The sequence below is a fragment of the Lupinus angustifolius genome, chromosome LG01, assembly GCF_001865875.1.
Source record: "Lupinus angustifolius cultivar Tanjil chromosome LG01, LupAngTanjil_v1.0, whole genome shotgun sequence".
Taxonomy (NCBI): Eukaryota; Viridiplantae; Streptophyta; class Magnoliopsida; order Fabales; family Fabaceae; genus Lupinus; species Lupinus angustifolius.
The window spans coordinates 27284356-27293995 of NC_032009.1; the positions used below are offsets into that span (position 1 = coordinate 27284356).

General features: G+C 31.3%; 1 long non-coding RNA gene across 1 annotated transcript in view; it reads right to left on the bottom strand.

Moving 5' to 3' along the window:
* LOC109342982 overlaps positions 8089–9640 on the bottom strand; it is a 13354-nt gene continuing 11802 nt past the window's right edge. Inside the window, exon 3 of the long non-coding RNA XR_002107144.1 lies at positions 8089–8221. This is a non-coding gene — a long non-coding RNA (uncharacterized LOC109342982). The remainder of the gene's footprint in view (positions 8222–9640) is intronic.

A 9640-nucleotide genomic window follows, 5' to 3' on the forward strand; every position in this document is an offset into this window, starting at 1 on the left:
TATTCTACTCTATGATTTCCAAGTTAAAATAATGATTTTGGATAAGAGATGATTTATTAAAGTCTTGACTTCATTGTGAAGAAGATCTTTGCTCCTGACCTTGGCGCGATTTTGATGAAGACATCAACATCACCAAAAAGAAGAAAAGGAAGAATACTTATGAAGACAAAGAAGATTAAAGCATCAAGATAATTAGATTAAGTCTCTATATATAGGTACTTCTATCCTAAAACTCTTAAATATACAAAGTAGTAATGCTCAAACTATTTTTAAAGAAAGTTGAAACACTTTAAAATACTTAAAAAAAATTTCAAAAATAGTGTGTAATGGATTATTTCATCTAAGTAACAGGTTACGTGTGTGAGAAAAGAGTTATCCAACTTAAAACTGTTCAGTATAATCCATTACTGTCTTTGAGTAACAGATTACCAGTTTTGAAAATTTGAGTAACCGATTACCTAGATTGCTGTAATCGATTACTCTAATTTAATTTTAAATGAGCAGTGGACGGAGATTTTGGGTAATCGATTACCCACTTTCAGTAATCGATTACTAAGAGTCGTTTCATCAGATTTCAGATATCAAAATGAATTTTTTTCACTCCAAACGAAATCTCTTCACTTGAAACAACTCCTACACTTTTAGAAAGGCACCATGGGTGTTTGGAATGTCTATATAAAGGCTCTAACTCTCACAACACAAACACGCAACAACACACAACTCTTATACAATTTCCAAAAGCTCTTAAACTTATTCTAAAGTTATTTTTCTATACTTTTTGCAACTTGCGCTCAAACTTTCAAAGTCATTTTTCTGAAGTTGCTTAGAAGTGGTTAAAAGTTTTCCAAAGAGTATTATCACTTGGTATACATAAAGAGTTGATTGGTTTTCAAGTTATATTACTTTCATACTTGTAAATGCAATCTGCCATTATTGTACATTCTTCAATATTGTTGCAGAATACTTTCTTTCACGGGGTGTGAAAAGAAAGGGGATTAGAATCACTTGGAAATGTTTTTTCCAAGAGTGAATAAGAATTAGGGAGTGTGTAAGGTACATAGAAATCTCGAGGTGAGATATTGTAATTACAACTCATAATTCTTCGTGAATAAATCTCTTGTGTGGTAAGAGTACTGGACGTAGCTTTCGGTGGACTAGAAGGTGAACCAGTATAAAAATCACTGTGTATTCTCTTCTCCCTTATCTTTTTCATTTTATCTTGATTATTTTTCTTCATATATTTTCCGCTGCACGTTAACTCTTGATTTTGCAGAAAAATTGGCCATAATTTTTAAGTCAACTAATTCACCCCCTCTTAGTTGCAACCTCGTTCTTACATTCATAAACTTAAAGTTTTTTGAAGTTATGGATATTAAAGTAGTATAAAGTCTTACCTTAGGATTTATTTTCATGACTATGAAATTAACACTTACTAACCCTTGAGGTATTTCCTAAAAATTAGGAGGTGTTAAGATGTTCATAAAAAATTGTTGTATTTATTTTAGTTGACTTACTTTAAAGTGGTAAGAATAACTAAAAGATGTTTAAGGTAAAATATTAAATTACGAGTCATTCTTTTTCATGACTATGAAAATAACACTTACTAACCCTTGAGGTTTTCTTCTAAAAAATTAGGTGTTAAGATGTTCATGAAAATTTGTTTTTGTAGTATACTAGAAATAATGAGATTTACCTAAAAGTCTTGACTTTATAAACTTAAAGTGTCATGAAGTCTTAAATGGTAAAATGATTTAAAAATGTTGAATCTTGGTTAAGTGAACTTACTTTAAAATGGTGAGATTTACTTAAAAAGTATTTATTTTGTTTAACTTTACTTACTTTAAAAATGACAAGTCTAGCTAAATGATCTTATTTTAAAAGGTTAGTTTTAGTAAAAATGTTTTACTTACAAAAACTAAGATTTATGAACTATCGCAAAAATGTAATATAGTGGTAATACATGTCTAGAAAGGTTCTGTCTAAGGAAAGACTTGGTATTTAAGGGTGTCTTTACGATCCACCTCTCTTTCCTGGGAACTAGACTGGTGTATATCCATGGATTACGACATAATTCCGGTATATGTTTTATTGAAAATCTTACTTTAAAAAGTGTTATTTGATTGTAAGACTTTCAATGACAAATGATGATTCAAGGATATTCAACCTTGAATTGGATGGACGAAAGCAATTAAATTCATTTTAAATCCCATGTTTTATCTTCGCCTAAAAAGTTATTTCGTAAGTATAATTATTATTGTTAATTAACTAATTAATGTTATTATGGCGTAATGAAGAGTTCGAAAGGAGATCGGATCAAGTAAGCTCACATGATAAAAGAGAACCTAGCGAACCGATACACTCAGGTGAGGGAGAATACATCGTGACATAGTGGTATCCGAATATGACACCCAGATCTCCTAAACTATCTCAAAAGTTTGGAGTTATATTTGTGTATTAAGAAAACCCGTACATAATCAAATATTTGTGTGCATGGATTTTGTATGGATACTTTATTAACTTGTATGTTTAAGATAGCTAAAAATATCAAGTATTGTGGTAGTCATCCATGAAAGAACACCATTCGAGAAACTAAAATCCAATGGGATCGAAAACAATATTTCCTGTTTGTTTAAGAAAACTTGTACTTAATCAATTTCCTGTTTATTTGGATTAAGTACAACAATATTTCTTATACCAATTTATTTTATGTTTATATATGAAAATACCATGTTTAATATTGAATTATAATGTTTGAATGATTATTATTGGAATGATATGTATGTGATAATTAATAAATTCAAGGTTTAAAAACATGTGATATAAATGAGAAATATTTTCCTTGCGAAGAGTAATTAAAATGATAATCAAGCTCTTCTCGTTTGAGCAAGACAACTCTCGCTTGAGCGAGAAGTGTCTAGAGAAAACAAATGTTTTAGCTCGGGGAAAGACATCTCTCGCTTGAGCTAAAAAAGGCACAAAGAGAACTGATTGTTTTCTCACTTAAGCCACAAGTGCCTCAAAAATTGATATGCCCCCTCGCTTGAGCGAGAGGGCTCCATACAGACATGACTTCTTTTTAAGTCGTCTAAATGAAAACTCTCATATATACGAGAGCCTAATGGCATGTTTTCCATCAATAAGTTGTAAATGTAAATAACAATATGAAAGTAATAAAAGATAGGAATTGCTTTGTTAAAGGCGTGGCCCAGAGGGCCCGTTTTGGGAATTTTTGGCGCTGGAGCGACCGTATTTCGCCCGGGCACGGACCAGACAAGTATTTTATACAATTTTTTATGGATTTGTCGCTTGAGCGACAGTCCCTCACTCGGGCAAGAATCAGGAAGAGAATTGAGTCTGTTTTGATGAGTTCCTCGCTTGAGCGAGATACATATAATATTTTTGACTGCTTCTGATTATTTGATTGCTTAGGAAATAGCCCTAGCTTGGGTGTGAAGTGTATTTACACTTGGGAAAGACCATGACTCAGATGATTGAGTCTGGTGCCCAAAATTGACAAACTTATACAAGTACCTTTGTTCTTGCGCCTATTTAGGGCAAGGTTTCCGACTGTGATGTCGTGATTAGGGCAATGCCCAAAAAGGATTACATGATACCATGCATCGAGGTTGTCTGACCGTAAGAGGCTTGGCCATGTGGTCGTCCAGGATATTCAGCGATGGTTCGTAGTGGTAAGGATGTTATACCTCTTTTATGTGATGACGTAAGATTGGGTCCCACATGAAGCATTCCTTTGAGAGATGTCTTAGATTCGGCCGATCATATAAAATAATGATTAAAAGATTTAATCGGATAACCTCGGTTAGTGTGCATACTCATTATGGATAATGAAGTAGTGGAGAGGAAATTTACGGGAGACGAACGAGCCCGGAGATGTTGAGAGGCACGATGATGGCGGTGGTTCGTCAGCAAAGTCTTGAGGGTGAGTCTAGGTGAGACGAGTCCCTTGTATTCCTGGATGAGGTATTCTGTTTGATCGGACAGTTCTCACAGCGCAAACTTGGCGATCTCTTACAACCCGTCTTCGCAATTTGGATCAATGAGAGGAATGCCCATAAAGTGTTTGATACGACACCGCCCTGAAATGAATAGTTCTGTTGGAACAAATCAATCATATATCCTTGCGAGGAATAATTTTGGTGCGGTCAAATCGGCTTGTTGTGGGACCTGTACTCTTGGTTATTTCCGAATAGTATATTGGGAGGATATTGGTGAAAGGATGGATGAAACAAGCATAACATTCATACATTGAGATTTTGGACTTTGATCCTCATAATCTGAGATTATAACATCATTCATCATTATGCATTTTTATATGTGATGTATATATTGTGTTTAATATGCGTGTCTGTCTGGATGTGATATTCCGTGTAATTCCATGCCGTCAATGAGTAATATTCATTAGATGTCTTACTCTCTCTTCTTTCTGTTTGTCTTTGGATAACGTTTTGTTCATATGGGTTTTTGTACGAGGATTCGGAGTTACCGCTTCTCGATGTCCCAGGAGGGGGCATGGAGGATTAAGGGAGATCAGTACACCTGCACAAGCCCTTGCGACTTAGATCTGTGTAGAATTCTTTTTGATGTCTTGGATGTCTCAGCCTTTTGTGTAATTTCAGTTTGGGCGAATATTTCTTCCGCCTTGTATTTCGTACAGATATTTTCTGATATTAAAGTTATTCAATATTGAGTTATATTTTTATTACCTTTAGTTAATGGTGTTTTTGATTTTCCGCATTGTATGTTACTTAAAGTGATGTTCCAAAATGAAACGAATATAAGGACATAAATTTTATATGGCATCATTATTAAAAAAAAATACTCATTTTTGAGCAAGAGTTTTGGAGTAATTTTCGGGGCGTTACAGATGCAAGTGTGGTGACTCCCTCGCGGCATTCGTCCTATGTTCCCGAGGAGGATATGGCGGCGGAGGAAGAGGAGCCAGCAACTGAAGAGGATGACTGCGTAGAGTTGATTAACATTGAAGACTGCATTGAAGTTGTCAACCTCTCCTCCGACTCAGAGATAAAGGAGGACCCAAGCGAGTGTTCCAGCACACCCGCAGACGCTAGGGCTAGCCGCTAGGATCTGTCTCCATTTCTATTTTGATTTTTGATTAGGGTACATGTGTAGGGTATTTAGTTTGGGAGTAGTTTTATTTGGCGACGATTAGGATTTCGCCTTGTACATTGTACCAACATTTTCTGATATTATAATGAAGTATTATTCAAAGTTATATTGAGTTATTTATGGTTACCATTAAGTAATGGTTTTTGATTTTCTGCATTGTATGTTACTTAAAGTGATGTTCCGAAAATGAAACGAATATAAGAAAATAAATTTAATATGGCTTCATTATTAAAAAAAACAATTTACCCATTTCTGAGCAAGATTGAAGGAGTAATGTTCGAGGCCTTACAACATGGTATCAGAGCAGTTCTTTTCTATCCAACTTTGGGCATGGCCTCACATGCTTTCTTGTGTGACTTTGTGTGTTTAAGTGTTTGCTTGTATTGTTTGGTTGGATCATACTGCAAAATGGAAAAGCTATATTAGCTAGTCGAGAAATCCCTTATAGGAATTAAAACTATTTCTCCAAAATGGCCATCAAACAAAACATTATACCAATTGTGAATTATTTTAAGAGATAGCACATCAGACATGACTCTTTGATTCAATTTATGAAATATCAAGAATCATTTTAGGAAGGAACTTGAAATTATTCAAAAGTGAAGTTATGATTCATAGAGGCACATGAAATAATGAGAATCATTTTAGGAAGGAACTTGAGAAACTGAGAGTCTTTATATATATGGATGAAAATTAATGTTTGGAAAATTAAAATAACCATGTATTTTATTTAATAAACAAGTTTATTGTATTTAGTCCACTACTTCAACTCGCAAAATGATTCTTTTAATTTTGAAATTGTTAAACTATTTTGTCATTATAGAAAAATTGTACAATTTTTATTTTGAAATTGATTATCATATAGTAATTCAGATCAGAAGGAAATAATTTGTATCTATGCATATTAGACGAGTTGATCAAGTTTTGAATTAACTTTGATTTTTAGCTAACCTTTTATCTATTAAATAACTAATATAATCCTTTAGATACAAAAATAGTTGGTGAAGGTAGATTTTTAACATATTATACAAATATATGAATATATTATAACAAATTAAAAGAGGATAAAGTCCCAACAAGATTAACATAATTATATGTTATTAATATATTAGTGGAAAGGAGGGCTAAAATGTCAAAGTGTAAAGATATATTGCAAACAATATATATTTATGTTTTATTATAAAAATTTATTGTTTTTCTTATTAAATAAAATCCCTACAAGATTTTTATAAACATTAATCGATTCTCTATAAAACATTGATTTTATTTTTTTATGTTCAATTAATTTTATGGGCAGTACCTATTATAGAAAAATATATTTATTATTATTATTATTTACAGAAATGCAAATTTAATAAATAAAATATATATTATTTCTATTTATGAAAATAAAGTTAATAAATTAATCATTATTTAACTATATGATTATAAAGAATATATTTATTATTAAAAGTAAAATTGAAATAACTAAAAATATAAGAGGAACATATAATGCTTACTGGCATCTACCATAAGAATGAAAGAGAGAAGTTATGCAAATTCGAGTTATCCTCTTGGGAGTCTCTCATGTTTCTGTTTTTTGTGGTAATGCATGTTTCAACTAAGGACTCACATGCTCTATTTATAGGTGAACCGACCTGAGAGCCTTAATGATAAAGAATATGCAATTTTTGTAAATTTGTCTTCAGGAAAAAGATGTTAACTAGTTATCCTTATTACCTCTAATGATTACCTTTAGATTTGTTTTCTTCAAAAACATATATTCAAATGGTTTTATTCTGGTACATCCCTATTTCAATTCTTTTTATTTTATTTGTTTTTAGAAAGCGTAACAAACCAGGAAGCCTCTTAAATCTTATCCAAATAAGTTTATTTATTTATTTTTGTATTATTTATTTTCGTATTTATTTTATTAATTAAATCACTTATAACCATTTTATTAATTTTTTTCTCTACATTTAACATGGTTTCATCCAACAACTCCATCTTATAAATCTATAATCTTTCCATATAAAAACTTTATCTATTTTGAAATTTTATTTTATACCACTTTTAATTTTTATTTTTAAATACTTTTGTTCAAATTTTGAGTATTTGTGTTTATAGTTATTTTAAACTAGAAAATAAAGAATGTGAATTGCTAGTAAACTAAGTAATTTAATCATGAAAATCAATAGATAAACATATTACAAAAGAAGGATTAGATGACATCATTGGATATACATCCTATTAAAAATCGATTGTATTTCCTTTCATAATTTGAACCTCGAAATAAGATATTTTATCTTCATTTTTATCTAGTTAGGTTTAGCATTTTGGAGAAAAAGTTCAATGTAAAATTTATATATATATATATATATATATTATTTGTTACTTTATATTTTACATAATAGAACAATTATATTTGAAAAGCAAAGTCCCATGCAAGGCCAGTAAAAACCATCAACGTTGGGAATATTTTCATTAATATTTATATATCGAGTATCTTGTGTAAGTAAATGTGTATATTAATAAAGAGTATAAATTTTTTAATTTACTTCCTCAATATTTATGTAATATCAAATTTACCCTCTAATGTTTATGGGGTGTATTTAACCTCTAATGTTTCTCACGTGTTTAAATTACCCTTGTTAAGCTTTTCTATTAAAGTTTCAATATTTAATTTTACAAATACTTAAAAATTAGTAAATAAATATTTATTAGTGAAGCATTAAGATATAAGTATATTAAAATAATAATTTTTTAATTGAAGCTTAAATAGGAAATACATGATAGAATGTTGAATGAGAAAAATTCATGTATATCCAAAAAGTTAATAAATTTATATTTATTATTCATGTATTAATATAACCTCATAAAGTTGTAAAACATTTTGGCTATAAATTGCAGCATGCATCTAATGGCGAATAACAATATCATCGCAAGAAAAATTAAAAGAAACATAGATATGCAAAACCTCTTGATGGAGAAAATAATTGTCGCTCTTTTCATGGCAATGATGGCTTTGGCCCTATTGTCAACAACATACGGTGCAAGTCGAATCAATGATATATCATGTCTTGAGGCTACACCACTTTTATTGGCTTGCGTTCTGTAACACCCCGAAAATCATTTCATATTTAATATATTTAATTTCTTAGAAAATGGGTAAAAACATTTTCCCTTCTTTTATGTAACCTATAACTTACAAATCATTTTCACTTTTACCTTATTTCATTTTCAAGACGTCATATTTCAAACCTTGTAGAAATAAAATTCTTAATACATTGAAAATAATTAAATGAACACAATTCTTTTCTGAATACTTATCATTCATAAAATTCTTGAATAAATACATAATTGTTTACAGGGTGAAATCTAATCATCGCCACAAATAAAAAACTGAAAATACAAAGAAAATAATGTCAGGGCATTGGCATTACAAAAAGTACCTCACACAGGTTCCTATCACAACAAAACAAAAGAGAAACCACCTAAACCAGAGGTGCACTAGAAGCCTCTCTAGGGTCTTCCTCCACCTCCGAGTCAGAAGATATCTCAATGACCTCAACTGAATCTTCTATGCAGATAAGCTCTACACAGTCGTCGTTGTCTTCCTCCTCCTCTACTTTATCCGCTCCCCAATCCATCAAGGGGTCCAGGGTGTAACGCCCCAAAAATTACTCCAAAAAATCTTGCTAAAAAATGGGTATAAATCTAGGTGCTCTGCTAAGCTGTCTGCTTGATGTAACGCCCTGAAAATTACTCCAAAAAAAATCTTACTCAAAAATGGCTACTTTTTTTTATGAATAATGAAGTCATATAAAATTTATTTCCTTATATTCGTTTCATTTTCGGAACATCACTTTAAGTAACATACAATGAGGAAAATCAAAAACACCATTACCTAAAAATATAACTCAATATAACTTTGAATCATACTTCATTAGAATAACATGAGATGTTGGTACGATGTACAAGGCGGAATCCTAATCGTTGCCCAAATAAAACTACTCGCAAAATAAATACCCTACACAGGTACACTAATAAAAAAGCACAAGGGACTATGTAGGTATAACCGTTTTCCTCAATCCTCCATGCCCCCTCCTGGGACATCGAAAAGCAGTAACTCAGAATCCTGGCAGAAGGATCCATCTGAACAAAACGCAAATAGAAGACAAACGGAAAGAAAAGGGAGTAAAACATCTAATGAATATTACTCATTGACGGCATGGAATTACACGGAATATCATATTCAAACAGACACGCATAATAAACATAATATATACATCACATATAAAAATTCACAATGATGAATGATGTTATAATCTCATATTATGAGGATCAAAGTCCACAATCTCAATGTATGAATGTTATGCTTGTTTCATCCATCCTTTCACCAATATCCTCCCAATATACTATTCAGAAATAACAAAGAGTACAGGTCCCATAACAAGCCGATTTCAATGCACCAAAATTATTCCTCGCAAGGATATATGATCGATCTGTTCTG